The sequence below is a fragment of the Impatiens glandulifera genome, chromosome 8 (assembly GCF_907164915.1).
Source record: "Impatiens glandulifera chromosome 8, dImpGla2.1, whole genome shotgun sequence".
NCBI lineage: Eukaryota > Viridiplantae > Streptophyta > Magnoliopsida > Ericales > Balsaminaceae > Impatiens > Impatiens glandulifera.
The window spans coordinates 36,792,763-36,809,203 of record NC_061869.1 but is presented as its reverse complement, the minus strand read 5'-3'; positions in this window follow the sequence as shown (position 1 = coordinate 36,809,203).

The window sequence follows — 16,441 nt, the reverse complement described above, 5'->3', positions numbered from 1 at the left end:
TTCCTTAATGGCAGTTTTGGTTTTTCTTTATCTGCACAAATTTAACTTGGTTAGGTTTGTTTATAATTAATGTACTACTAATTAACTATCTAATTTATTTAACATTGATTCTAAAAATGGCCTTAAATGTAGAACATTCTTGTTGTCCGTTATGAGGATAACATCGAATTCTTTATGGTTGGGCAGATAGACCTTTCCCTAAGGAAATAGATTCATTTCATAGGATTCCAACTTCGTTGCATTTCCATCATGAAGGTATATTTTACTATGAAATTTATGAACTTCATGATAGGAATGAGGCCATAAGATCGATAGTTCCAGTCATTTGCGTGAAAGTTATCAATATAGGGAACTAGCGCGACATCCGTTAGCATGGACATCGTCTATGACTGGAAAATCAAAAAATTTACAAATATGCGTCTTTTTGAAAAAGGAAAGACCATGTTCGAGATGTTTTAAGGGGGGTAAAACCGCCGCCATAAACAAGGGAATATCTACTAAATTGGGAATTTCTCCACACCTCCACAATGCTCGCATCCTAATGGACGACTCATCGCCAAAGGGTGGGGTCGATCCAATGTATTCTAGTTTTCCCTCTCACAACATCACTCGGTTTGTTAAGATTGTCATTCCACATTGACAATCTTTCCACATAAGTGTAGAAGTATCGATCTCAAGCATGTACTTATTTTCTAATAAGAAGAGGGTGGTTTAACCTTTACACACGGAAGTTTAAATATGATACAATATATGCGTCTTTTTAAGGTGTTGTACCTTTTGAGACAACGTCTATTAAGTGGAAAACGTGATACAAACATTTGAAAAGTCAAGTTTATATTTTCAAGTTAAACATTTAATGCCTAGTAGAGTCGCTAAAAAGATGTAATTCTCGTAGGTTCCTATGAAAATCTTGAGATTCGCGAAATTCAACCTTGGTTTGTGTGTTAGGGTGCTCCATCTCCATTAGATAAAACGTGACGGAATACCCAGCTGCAGATGAAATGCTAACACAGCGTCCTGCATTCGAGTTTATGCCTAAAACGAAGTCATTTTATACCTAGTGTGTCTTCTTCCTCGAGAGGACCAACATGATAAGGATGAATCCCATATTTATTTTTCAAAGATGAAACTTCGTCGATAGTCCACCATATCGGCTAATTCAAAAGCTAAAATGATCACCCTACTACTGTGATCATTTTGCCTACGATCATAGGCTTCTTCTGGCCTAATCGGGCAAGTTGGATCAAGAACAACCAAAAAGACCTTGGTGTCTTTTGAATAAATCTGATTCACTTGTTTCATAAACCGACTTAAGGAGGCTATATAAAGAATCTCTTGATCAATCTGAAAGCAAGAAATCTACTCTCAAGCCCCTCAATCGAAAAAATTCTGAAATCCTCCATTAAAATCTCAAGCTTTCTGGAATTTTTAAAATTTTGTATAAGACATCAAAGCTTGGATCTAGGCATCCCAACACTTTATAATGTTCTCCAATCCTTGGTAAGTTTTTAATCATGCTCTATTTAATATTACCAGTTTGAATTGGAATTTTTTCATTTCAGTTTTTTTAATTTTTTATATTGTCTGGTTAATCGATTTCTTGATTGACTAACGATTTTAGGATCATTTGTAACATTTCTATTGAAGTCAAACACAATCAATCCATCTTAAATAAAAAAACAAAATTAAATTTTGGAAAAATACAAAATCGGATTTTCTCAAGAACAACAGATCAAAAACCTTCCCAACATGTTTTTAATGATGTTGGAAACTTATTTGGATCATGTTTGATTCATCCCAATTATATTTGATCAAAATCAAAATTTTCATAAAAAAATAAAAATTTCAAGTTATTGAATTGGTCCAAATGATCAGCCATATGAAGTATAAGAAAGTTATTACTATCTTCTTACACTTCATTAATGCCTGAAAACCAAAAACCTAATTGTTGGTCTTAAAACTATTTTTTTGAAATTGATCATCATCCAATTTGAATGATACCTTAGAATGATGTTCATAATGCTCATGGGAGCTTTGTGAAGCTATCTAGGCCCTTGGATCGAAGAATCTAAACCAAAATCAATACAGCAAAACCTACAGTTTTGATGTTCGTGAGGACCGATAGGTCCAACTAGGACCGAGAGGTCTAGATAAGACCGAGAGGTCTGATCGAGGACTTTCATCTAGGACCGAGAGTTTTGACAAAGAAATTCCATCGGTAATAGATAGGTCCGACTGAATAATTTCAGCTAGGACCAAGAGGTCCGACCAAGAAATTCTAGCCATGACCGAGCGATCCGACCAAGGAATTCCAACTAGGACATCGAGATCAGACCGAGAAATTTCAGCCAAGACCGAGGGTGTTCGACCGATGTTTCTAGCCTTAGGACCAAGAGGTTTAACCCCCGACAAGGAATTCTGATCCTGAATGAGGGACTTCTTATTTAGGACTGAAGTTTTAGATCCTGACCGATAAAAAAACACCGAAGACCGAGGACACCGGTCTTACGGTCGGAACAGTTGCATTTTCTAATTTCCAAAATTATTTTTTAATTTTAGGACTTCAAACCATTTTCTAAAAAACCCGATAACATAGAAAATGATTTTAAAATATTTTATGAAATTTCTAAAAAAATAATATTTTGATAAGGGCTCGTTTGAGATTTATTTTTAAACTCTAATGCTTATTAAACTGATATTCTTCATATATATTCCCCCTACTCATTACCAGCAATAACATGTACCAGCATTTCAATATTTTTGTTACAATTTTAAATAACGCAAAAACATTTACATGTCTAGATCTAGAAGAATAATTGATAGGATCGACTTTATCGATAGAGACAGGGGTCTGGCTATTGATGAAGGCTTATGAAAAACGGTTTGAAAGAAATCTTGTTAAGGATTTAATTCGCTTTCTATTCTACGCAAACCCTTGTAAACACTTGAAACAGAATCAAGGAGGAATTGTTTACTTAGGTTTGAAGCTCAAGATGAAGAATGAGAAGATGAAAGAAATGAAAAGACACAGCAGTTTGTTTATGGATGTTCGGAGAAAACTCTCCTACGTCACCCCTTCTTCCAACCACCGGAAGGATTCGCTATAATATGATTTGAATCAAATACAGTTTGCACACACTTAGCTCACTATTGAACAGAACACACTCTGTTCAATTTACAAGATGAAGAATATCACTCAATTAACGGTGTTTTTGATTCTAGCTCTCTCTTGATTCACACACAGTACAATCAGAAAGCAGCTTGATAGAAAAATTAAGTAAGTTAATTTTCTTAAAACTGGCCACACATTACAATTTTTGAATATTTATTCTAAATAATCAAAAAGGGAGAAATTGATAGAAAAATTAAGTAGATTAATTTTGGAACCGGCCAGACAAACTAAACAGAGATTAATCTTCATGTGCAGGTACTTAACAAACCGGAACCGGAAATCTTGCACCAAAAACCGGTTGCTACTACTTCAAAGAAACCAGCCTCAAGTGATTGAGTTAAAAGATCACAGGAACCGGCTTCACCTTATCAAAAGCGACCGGTTAACGAAGAACAAAAGATTACATTCCAACCGGATCATAATGCACAAGACACAGAAACCGGACAGTACAGATCAAAGGTCAGAAGATTCAAATCTCAAGAGTGACGTACCATGACGGAAGAAACGTGTCTTGAAAGAATAAAAGAAGATCGGATCCGATCAGAAGCATGCGAGGAAAGCAATGATGCTTTGTTGATCCGATGCTGACAACCGGAAGCGGATGTTCAACACGTGTTACAATCTGAAAACCGGCTATGTCATCATATGCTCAGAGTCACCTGCATGAATGCCAGGTGTTGAGGAAGTTGAAGCGTGCAAGCAACCTCTCTGCAAACAGGCGTGATGACGATCAACCAATCCGCAAGAGAGAGAAGAAAGTAGCCGTTAGCTACTTTCAGCTATAAAAGGAAGACTGATCGTCTTCATTCAATGCAGTTGATAGTGGCAAGTGACGGATTACGAAAACAAAGTATCAAAGCATTAAATTCTAGAGAGATAAAGTTCTGTATTCTAAAGCCGGTTTGCCTAAAACCGGAAGCCATTTGTGTGTTATTGTGTTGAGTTGTTGTATTACATCAAAGTGTGAGTTTGGTGTAACCGACGAGTAGCGAAGTTGGGCTCGACCGGAAGTGTAATTGTAACTCTAAAGAGTTAGTGGAGATCCTTCTCATAACCTGAGAAGAAGGGGTGACGTAGGAGGGTTTGCTCCGAACATCCATAAACAAATTTCCTTGTCTCGTGTTCTTTCATTCGCTTTCATTTCCCGCTTTCTTAACGAAAACCGCAAACTAATCATACTTCTAAAACCGGTCACTCACCTCCATTAAACCGACTCCTTCTTAAACATCATCTAAAGTCGCAAACGTTGCTTCAACCTGAAACAGACATTTCCGCCCTTGAACCCGGTTCAAGAGTCTGTGACAGGCTGTGCAGTGCTGAGAAAGGTTTTAGTCTCTAACCGGACTATCACCAAAAGAGTTGTGTGTTGTGTAAGCGGCCACCCTTTCCTGAAACCGGAAAACACCCCGGTCCTCCAAGGGCGTCCCCGATCCTAACAAGTGGTATCAGAGCGAGGTTCTTAGCACTCAAGCAACCAAAGATGGTGGGAAGCATGACCCACAGCGACAAGCCGCCAATGCTAAACAGCGAAGCATTTAGCAGTTGGAAGAAACAGATGTATCTACATCTGATAACATTAGATGATGAGATGAGCCGAGTCCTGAAAGAAGGACCGATCAAGATCAACAAGGAGGAAAGTCAGTGGACGAGTGAAGATCGGAGAAGAAGCAACCTGGACAACCATTGCATGAGGCATATCTATAAAGCTATAGATAACAACACTTTGAACAAAATATCAGAGTGCGAAAATGCAAAGGAAGCCTGGGAAACGATTATCCAGATCCACGAGGGAAACGAAAGAACCAAGGAGAATAAAATCTTGGTGGCTACGCAGAAGTATGAAAACATAAGGATGAAACCGGGAGAAAATATGAAGGAATTTAGCAACCGGTTCACCAGCGTAGTAAGCGAGCTTCAGACACTCGGAAAGAAGTATGACAACCGAGAAGTGATCATCAAAGCTCTAAGATCACTGCCAAGCACGTGGGATATCAAGACCATGGTGATGAGGGAGTCTAGCACCCTTGGGCAGATGAAGTTGCATGATGTGTTTGAGGATTTGAAAGCCTACGAATTCGAGATCAAGTCTCGGATCGAAGATGAAGCATCTACATCAACCGCAACAAGAGCCTTGGTCACATCGGTGGAACCGGCGGCTCCAGTATCAACCGCACCGGCTCCAGTCAAAAACACTGATCAAATAACCGACGATGTGATGGCGATGCTAGCCCAGAAATTCGGGAAATTCATGAAGAAGAGCCAACCACCATCTAATAATGATTTTAATTATAACTATGTAGATAAATCAAACAAAAGATGCTATAACTGTGATGGTTTTGGACATTTCAGGTCAGAGTGTAGAAAACCAAGAAGAGACGATAGAAAACCGGAAGGAAATTATCAAGGAAATAATTATCAAGGGAATAATTATCAAGGCAACCGGTATCAGGGAAATTATCAAGGAAATAATTATCGGGGAAACAACAATAACCAACGAAACGACTACCGAAGAAATGATGATCAACATGCTGATGAAGGAAAGGAGATCCAAAAAGCTCTCATTGCATCCGACGGTGGAAGTGAGTGGGCATATTCCGACAATGAAGATGGTGAAGAGAAAGTAACATGCTTCATGGCAAACGACGAAGAGGTATTTGATTTCTCTTCTGATGAGTTTACTAAAGAAGATCTAGTATCTGCACTCAACCAAATGGTTGCTGAGTTCAGAAATATATCTGCATATATACCAACACCTGTAGAACCTAAAACCGAACAACTAAATGATGAAAACGATAAAACATGTGAGATCAAAACACATAAACCGGATGAACTATTCTCGGATAATGAGGAGACAGTTCAACCGGTAACCGAAACCGATGAACGAGCAATGTACGTCACGGCTGCGTGGGAGAGATCACGTCAAGCAGTGAAACAAATGTGTAACTATAAACGACATCCGAAGTGTAGATATGGTATCGGTTATGATCCAAGCAAACAAAATGAAACAAAACAATCTAACGGGATGAAACTAACGAAAAACAATCTTCCATTTATAAAATTTGTCAAAAGTTCACAAACCGAAAATGACCTAAAACCGGAAGAAACGCTTAAGTATGTAGGTCCTAACGAAACTGAAAAATGGCTTCATCCTGAGAGAAGGAAAGCCAACCGGAAACCAAAATAAAATAACAAAAACCGACATCAAAGAAGCCCATCACCACATAGGCATTCTTGAGCAACGACCAAGAAGTTAAGCCAAATATCATCAAAACAATAACCGGGAAAGTGATCCGACTAATTCAAGTCTGGATCCCAAAGGGACTAATCAACCATGGACCCAACTAAATGTGGGTACCAAAAAGGTGTAAATAATTGTTTGTTGCAGGTTAGGAGGAGCAATCGGTTAAAGAATTTTGAATGGTACTTGGACAGTGGATGCTCAAGGCACATGACCGGAAACAAGGAGCTACTGACCGACATCAAGTACGAAACCGGAGCATTCATCACATTCGGGGATAATTCAAAAGGTAAAACCGTGGGCAAGGGTAAGATTGTCCATGGTGAATTATCCATAAATAATGTGCTACTAGTAGAAAAACTAAGCTTTAATTTACTAAGCATAAGCCAAATGTGTGATGTGGGCTACAAAGTTGAATTTCATAAAAACTCATGTTTAGTCAAAAATCAAAATGATGAAACTTTGTTAACCGGTAACCGGATAGGAAACATTTACAAAGTGAACTGGAAAACTGATTTCGAAAAACCTGTGTGTATGATAGCCGAAAATGATCCAAATTGGCTTTGGCATAAACGGTTAAATCACTTGAATTTCAAAACGATCAACTTTATTTGTTCCAAGGAACTGGTTCACGGTTTTCCAAATGTTAAATTTTCAAAAGATAAAGTATGTGCTGCATGTCAAATGGGAAAACAAGTGAAATCATCCTTTAAAAGTAAAGGAAATTATCAATCTGAAAGGTGTTTAGAACTGTTGCATATGGACTTGTTCGGTCCGGTTAAAGTAACTAGTTTAGGAGGCATGCATTACACTATGGTAGTTGTTGATGATTACTCCAAATTTACTTGGGTTACTTTCCTAGCTTCTAAAAATCAAGCAACCTCAAACTTGATTAAACTGATTTTGAGAATACAAAACGAAAAATCTATTCGAGTAAACAAAATTAGAAGTGATAGAGGAACTTAGTTTATTAACAGTAATTTAACTACTTTTCTTGACGATTCCGGTATTAGGCACGAGTTGTCTAGTGCTAGAACTCCTCAACAAAACGGCCTGGCTGAGAGAAGAAACCGAACTCTCAAGGAAGCCGCAAGGTCAATGATAGCCGATTCGGGTATCGCTCAAAAGTTTTGGGCTGAAGCTATCAACACCGCTTGCTATACACAAAATCGATCTCTAGTGACTAAACGGTTTTCGAAAACTCCTTTAGAAATTTATTTTGATCGAATTCCAAGTGTACGGTATTTTCGAATTTTCGGTAGTAAATGCTTTGTTCACAATAACGGCAAGAAGTACTTGACCGCTTTTGATGCTAAATCTGATGAGGGAATAATGTTGGGATATTCAGCTGTGAGTAAAGCCTACAGAGTATACAATACTAGGACTTTAACAGTTGAAGAAACCGCACATGTTGTTTTCGATGAATCGGTTGAGCGAAACACTGGATTACCCTTCGACCTTCACAACAGAATGGAAAATTTCAATATCTATTCTGATGATGAAGACGAGGTTCCGGTTTTTAGACGCTTTGTCAAGGACCAAGCGGTTGATGCTGAAATTCAACCTGATCAAGCTGCTTTTCCGCAGAAAGTTGACGCTTCAGTTTCTACTGAAGAAATCGGTCGGTCTGACTCTGTTCAACCTACCGATCAGTCTAACCTTGATCAGCCAGCCGAAAGCTTGGTAGACACGTCTCGGATTAACCTCAGAAGGAACAAAAATCATCCTCTTGAACTAGTAATAGGTAACATATCCTCACCTGTCCGAACTAGGCAACAAAATTTGGATCACTATGGAAACTCTGCTTTCATATCACAAATTGAGCCGAAAAAGGTGGATGAAGCACTGTCAGATCCAGATTGGATCTTGGCAATGCAAGAGGAATTAAACGAGTTTGAGAGAAATAAAGTCTGGTACCTAGTTCATAGACCGAAAAACAAACCGGTTATAGGCACACGATGGGTATTCAGAAATAAACTCAATGAAGACGGTTTAGTTACGAGGAACAAAGCCCGGTTAGTAGCTCAAGGCTATAAGCAGGAAGAAGGCATTGATTTTGAAGAATCATTCGCCCCTGTAGCTAGACTTGAGGCCATTAGAATATTTTTAGCATATGCAGCTTTCAAAAAGTTCAAAGTTTATCAAATGGATGTTAAAAGCGCTTTTCTAAACGGTAAAGTAAATGAAGAGGTGTATGTTAATCAACCTCCAGGTTTTAAAAATCCAGAACATGAAAATCACGTTTACCGGCTGAATAAAGCTCTTTACGGTTTGAAACAAGCTCCAAGAGCTTGGTATGATACTTTGACTCAATTTTTATTTGATCACAAATTTACAATAGGTTCAGTAGACAAAACCCTCTTTAAATTTGAAAGAAAGGAGCAAATTTTACTTGTTCAAATTTATGTTGATGATATCATATTCGGGTCAACCGACCCAAAGTTATGTGACAAATTTTCGAAAATGATGACTGATAGATTTCAAATGAGTATGATGGGGGAAATGAGCTTCTTTCTAGGACTTCAGGTTAAGCAGATGGAAGCAGGAATCTTTATTAGCCAACCGAAGTATACAGCCGAACTGCTGAAGAGATTTGGGATGGATACATGTGCCGAAGCGGCCACGCCAATGAGTCCTTCCGTGAATCTGGACAAAGAAGATGATGGTCAAGCCGTTAACATCACAGCATATCGAGGAATGATCGGATCGCTGTTGTATCTCACGGCAAGCCGACCTGATATCCTGTTTGCGGTTGGAGTGTGCGGAAGGTTCCAAGCAAATCCAAAGCAATCTACACGGCGGCTAAAAGAATCTTGAAATATCTGAAGGGAACTCAAGAAGTGGGACTCTGGTATCCAAAAGAGTCGAGCTTCAATCTAATAAGCTACTCAGATGCCGATTACGCGGGTTGCAAAATCGACAGAAAGAGTACAAGTGGAACCTGTCAGTTTCTGGGTGACCGGTTAGTTACTTGGAGCAGCAAGAAACAAACGTCCGTTGCAACGTCAACCGCAGAGGCGGAATACTTAGCGGCTGGAAGCTGCTGCGCACAACTCCTCTGGATTCAACAGCAACTCAGGGACTTCGGAATAGAAGCAAAGGAGTCTCCAATATTTTGTGACAACACCAGCGCCATAGCGATCACATATAATCCGGTGTTGCACTCAAGAACAAAGCATATCGACATCCGACACCATTTCATCCGGGAGCATGTTCAGGAGAAACACATCCGGCTGGAATATGTGTCGACCGAGCAACAAGTAGCGGACATCTTCACGAAACCGCTACAGGAAGCTAAGTTTTCACATTTTCGAAATATCTTGGGTCTTACTAATCTTAATCAATTGATATAATCATGATGAATGCTTGTATACAAAACCGGGATATGTGTTCAGGGAGAAGCTAAAGCTTCTCAAACCAGATTCAAATAGGCCATTAATAAATCAAATATGCTAACCGGGAGGAAGTCTCCAGTTACGCCCGATTATCTCATTATTTCAAATCAAATGTATGTTTACTATACGGTTGAAATAACCAGGTTGAAGTGGATAAAACAAGTCCAAAGTTGAACAATTGTTGACATTAATCAACTTTTCTTCATAAACGGAAATATCCTACTAAAACCGGTCATGGAAAACCGCTCAGTACATATGCACTCTGGTCTGATGAAATGAACTTTTCCGGTTAACATGAGATGACTGACCGAGTTTTCGTGCATGTTTTGAAAAATGAAGCCTGTGATTAATTAAAACAAGTCTACCACAATCGAGATGACGACATGTGTCCATCATCAAGATAGGGAGACTTACATCTTGTCAATAGATATTTTTCATCATTGCTATCTTAGTAATTATTAGATTTACCTTGGAAATAACCATTAGTTACTTCAACAAGTTAAGTCTATTAAATAGCTGATGACATCATCAGGCATGCTTAACTTCATTAATGATCAAGCCGAATCCTCGGGCTATATAAATCATCCTTAATCCTTTTCAAAACATCACAAGTTCACTATTCACAAGAATCATTCTTGAGATAAAATCCTCTCTCTCTCAAAAAAAAAAACATGAACTCCAACCCCTAGCCAAGAAGATCCTATTGGCAGATTTTGAATCAATCTACCAATATGAGGATTATGAAGTAAAGGAAATGTTCTTAGCCATTGAAAGGAGTGGGCTAAGAAGTTTTCTTGAAAACAGGTTCATCATCGACTACCTTGTAGTCGAAGAACTGTTTGAAACCGTGAAAGAAGTGCATCGAGATATACTCGTCGCACAGGTTTACGGTCAAAAATTCCTATTCAGCGAGACGGATTTCGCTGTATACTGCGGGTTACCCAATGAAGGGGTAACCGACTTAACCTATTCTCCGGTGACAATGGAAGAAATGTGTCGCCGGTTCTCTGGATCTAACATCCCGGTTAAACCCTGGGGTGCTAAGAGTCAACTTTCTCACAAGTACCAGATTCTCTGCGAGATTCTGGGAAAATCTGTCTTGTGTAGAGAGAAAAGTTACTATTACACTCAAAGGGTATTCGAGATGATGATCGCCGTAACGGTTGGAACACCGGTTAACTGGTCCTGGATCATCTTCAGTAACCTGAAGAAGATGATTCTCTCCAACAAAACCGGATACGCTCCTCAGCTGAGCGGTTTCTGCGCAAGTCTGGAGATCCACACCGGAGCCTTCGTCACTCTCCACCCAAGGCACGTGCTCACCAAAGAACGAGTACAAGAGATGATCGACCGGTGGGAAGCGGTTAAAGCTAGAAGAATTCAAGCGGCTGAGGCTTCAAATGCTCAAGCGGCTGAGTCATCAAATGTTTAAACCTGTCTTTCCTATTTTCTTTTATCCTTTCTTTACAAAACCGGTATTTTTGATGTACTACCGGTTTCGTACTTCAATCAATGAATCGGATTTCTTTCCTTTCCAAGTCAAAATCTACAATATTCAATACGTCGTATCAAAAATAAATCATTTCACTCTTGGAAATATAAATCTCAAAGCATGCCTGAATTGATTTGACAAGACCTGCCTTTATTCTCTTGAAAATCACAAAAACATTAATGACTACGCATAAACGGCTAGATTTTTTAAATCCTCTCATTAAATGCTCTCATCAATCTCAGACTATAAAAGGGGATTCAACCTCCATTTTCAAAAACACGCCTTCAAGCATTCTTCTCTCTAAAAACTCAAAAGCTCAAGAACTCTCTCAAACTTTTCTTCACTACTCATCACCATGTCTGCCGAGCTAAGAAACACTCTTATCATCGATTTTGAGGATATCAAGGAGAGTGCCTACTATGATGGCATTTTTCAGCACATCATAGACTCTGGTTTGAAAGGATTTCTCAAGGGTTCGGACACCATCCTCGAAGAGGAGGTGTATGAATTCTTTAACAACGGTCATGTCTTGGATGATGGCAGCATTCGCACCATCATCGACGGTCAATTCCTCCAGTTTACTGAGGAGGAATTCGCCACCTTCTTTCACCTTCCGACCGAAGGCTTTTCTGACTTCCCGACGCCATTCCTGCCGGCTAAGGAAGACTTCTTCCACATGTTCTCTTCCTCCAACACTCCGATTAAGGACTTTGGGAAGAAAGAGACACTTGCTCCTCACTACCAAGTCCTGCATGACTTGGTTCAAAGGTCCATCATAGGCCGAATGCCCAACCAGAACTACAGCCGGGAGGCATTCGACATTATGATAGCAATCATTCGCAACTCCGCCATCAACTGGGCGTCCTATCTTTTCAATAACCTGAAGCAGCTTATGACCGGTAAAAGAGGAAGGATCAGTTATGCTCCTCAAATCACCCGGTTTCTGATGTCCAAGCGTCGCAACCTTGGATCCAGTGTTCCGGTTGGACCGTCCAACACTTTCACCATGATCATGATGCACAGGTGGATAGCAAAGATTGAAGCACGATCACCTGAAAACACCATTGAAAAGTGGTATGAAAGGATGGTGGAAGGAGGATGGTTCACCGAAGATTAAATTTTTCTTTCTCTTACTTCTATTTTCCGGTTCTTGGTCATTTTGCTGTACGACCAGAACCGCTCCTATGTTAAACATCTCTTTTCCCTTATTAATGAAATAGTTAATCTTAAAAAGTCTCCGGTTTTTCATTCTCACTATTCCTTTCCGGTTTTTCAAACTTATACAAAAACTCAAAGTTAACTTAACAATCTCCGGTTAACAAAACTTCAAAAGAAACCGGAACTTCGAGCAAAGATGAAAATTTGAACCGCCCATGGTTTTACCTCTCAAAACTTACCGCCCATCGAATTTCCGCTTTTACCGCCGAAAGTTACGGCAGTAACTTTTTGGAGGGAAAATTGGCGCCAAAACATTAAATTGACGGTTCATCTTCAAAACCGCTTGGAACCGCCATCTATATAAACTCAAATCAACCCATTCAACACACGTGCTTTCTCTCTCTAAAATTTCCAGAACTTTAAAGATCTCCTCTCTCCGATCATCATCACTCTTCATCTTCTTCTCTCAAAAACTATCATGGATCTAGGCAAAGCCCCATTTCAATGGATGTTGCAGGTAGATTTCGCAGATATTGACGAGCATGCTGACGACAAGAACAAGGCTGTTCTTCAACTTCTTCGAGAATCTGGGTTGGAGAAGTTCCTTTCTGGTCCGTTCACCATTTATCCGGCGGCGGTGACGGAGTTCTTAGCGACGGCGACACTGTTGAAGAGAAAGATCTCGGCTACTGTCAACGGGAAGGCCGTCCTCATAACTGAAGAAATTTTTGCGGAAGCACTTGGTCTGCCCAACACAGGTTCAGACCTAAAGTTCGACTTAACCGAAGCAGAATCAAATGCTGCCCGGTTGGTTGTATCTCTCTCAGGTCAGGATCTGGTGATCCACAACAGCCGGAAGATCAAGCTAAAGCCGGAATACAGATGGTTGGTGTTAGTCATCGCCAAATCGCTCCAAGGAAAGGGAGGTAACTTCGATAACCTCACAAAGTTTAAGCTCAGAATGTTGTTAGCCATTGTTCGCGGCGACAAGGTGGACTGGGGGTATGTCATCTATGAAGAATTCTGTCAGATGGTGATTAAGAAAGATGGCCGGGTGCAGGCCTATGCCATGCAAATCGTCAAAATTCTTGAGTTCCTTAATGTGGAACTAGGTGAAGGCATACCGCTTCCGATCTCCAACATTCTTGACTCTGAGTCAATGGCAGAAAAACCGGAGAAGACGATCAAACCTAAATCCTCAAAGACCAAATCATCTAAGGGAGCTAGCTCATCGGTTCTAGTTGAAGAAGAAACAAGACAGAGGAAACCATCAAGAAAAGCGGTTGAGGCAAAAGCTCCACCAGAACCGAAGAGGAGGAAGAAGGTATCAGCAAAGAAAAGTTCAAAGAAACCGACGGACTCCGAGAAAACGCTTTCCTCGGACAATCCACCGGAAAGAACCGCAGATGTTTTTCAGCCCATCCCAATCAACACCGTTATCCCAACTCCCATCCCATCCAATTCTCCAAGGCAAACCGAATCTTCGGGGAGCGAGGAGAACAAGTCAAGCTCAAAGGAGGAGGCAGAGGGAAATATCCACTCTGCAACCTCCAAGTCACCAAGTAAGCAAGCCGAAGAGGTATTAGCCGATGTGGGCTTGAATACCTCAGAAGCAATTCAGAATGTGGTCCAGGAGATTACAAGAGAAACCGAAGAGGACGATGTCTCAAGTCGTCGGAAGCCAGACAATCAGGTTGAAATACGTGATCAAACAGAAGTTCAACCGGTCGATGAGACGACCAAATCAACAGAAACTGCACCTCCGGCTCAGGAGGGAAATATTGAAGAACAGGAACCTTCCGGTTCCGCAGGAGGCAAGACAGCTCCAGAAGGTCCTATTCAGGTAGACAAAGGCAAAGGCATTCTTCTTGAAGAAACAACGGAAACCGGAACGGGGACGTTGCAAATCGACCCTCAAACTGAAGCCATAACCGGAGACGAGTTTCAATACACCATAGAGCAAGAAAATGAGCTATTTGAGGAATTCATTCAAGACATGAACAAAGGTGCAAGTGATGCGCTAGCTCCATACATCCGGTGGGTGAAGCTCCGATGCGAGACCAAATTATCCGACATGCTTCCAGGTTTTAGTGGAAACAGACAGTGGGACAAACTCGTCAAGCTAGAAGAAATGTCACTCGAGCTAGCTAACACCAATCTAATAGTTGAGAATGCTCCGGTAATCCTTGAAAACGTTCGCTTACAGGCAGTTGAGAATGCCTTTCAAGAAATCCAAGGAAAGACACTAGAACCGATTGAAATGAATATGGCCGAACGATTTCTTAGGGTACGAGAACAGTTTGTGCGAAATTTCGAGCGTCTTGACAAGCAATGGTGGAATAGTTGCCAACGTCAATTCAACAATCCTGAGTTATATCAAAGTAAGCCTTTCTTTATAACTGGTGAAACATCCGGCACCTCTGAAAATCTGGAACAAGAAGCCTCTCAACCGGTCAAAGCTCTGGACATAGATCAAATCAAGCAATTAGTGGTGGAAACAGCTGATTCATGCCTTGGGAACTTTAAGGCAGTAACCGACGAAAGAATTTCAGTGGCTGAAGATAAAATGTTAAATTCTCTACAAACCATGATGGACACGACCATGCAAACAACAATTAAAGCCATGATTACCGAGTCCGTCAATGCCGCAACCGCTCCTCTTTTGGTCATGCTGCAAGCAATTGCAATTCAAATCGGGGAAATGTCCAAGGTTCAAGTCAGCTCAACCCAAACACAAATCGAAAAGGATGCTGAAACCGCACGGAAATTGCAAGAAGAAGAGATTGAAAGAGAACGGCTACAGAAGGAACTTGAAGATAAAGACCATGAGCTTGCCCAACAATGCAATGAAGAGGAGCAGGCTAACGTTCAGGAACCGGTACTGGGTCAATCGTCCCACTCCATGAGTACAAGGAACAAGAAGAAACGAAGTGCTGTTAAAAACGTGATGAAGCGGGCAGAACAGAAAACAGCCGCACCAGTTGCGATAAATGCGGAGCCGCTTAATGAGGAAGAAGAAGAAGATCGGAGGAACTTAACAGACGGAAGAGAAAGACAACCGGAGAATCCACAGCAACTCCAAGCTTCAGACCCTTGACTGTTCCACCTCCTCCACCGCCAAAGCTAGTTTGCGCCAACTTCAACCTTAAGAAAAAGAGCACCGGTCATTCAAGTGTATGGGCCGGTGTGCTGATCGATGCCGACAGACGTGCTAGAGAACACAGAGCAAGGCAAGAAGAAGAAAGAAGACGGTTGGAAAAAGAGCTGGAAAAAGAGCAACACAAGGGGGGACCATCCAAGCCCTAAACTCTATTTCTTAATTACTTTTGAACAATTATATTTTACTGTGTTTCAGAACATGGTTACTTTGCTATCTTTTATGTTTTTCAAACACATGTTTTATGTTTTTCAAACATATCTTTCTTAAAAATCTTACTTATTTTTTTTAAAACATACACTTATCAAAAATCAAACTCATGTTTTTCAAACACGTTTCTCTCAAAGCAATTTGAACTCATAATGTTAACCGGCCACACATTACAATTTTTGAATATTTATTCTAAATAATCAAAAAGGGAGAAATTGATAGAAAAATTAAGTAAGTTAATTTTCTTAAAACCGGCCACACATTACAATTTTTGAATATTTATTCTAAATAATCAAAAAGGGAGAAATTGATAGAAAAATTAAGTAAGTTAATTTTCTTAAAACCGGCCACACATTACAATTTTTGAATATTTATTCTAAATAATCAAAAAGGGAGAAATTGATAGAAAAATTAAGTAAGTTAATTTTCTTAAAACCGGCCACACATTACAATTTTTGAATATTTATTCTAAATAATCAAAAAGGGAGAAATTGATAGAAAAATTAAGTAGATTAATTTTGGAACCGGCCAGACAAACTAAAAAGAGATTAATCTTCATGTGCAGGTACTTAACAAACTGGAACCGGAAATCTTGCACCAAAAACCGATTGCTACTACT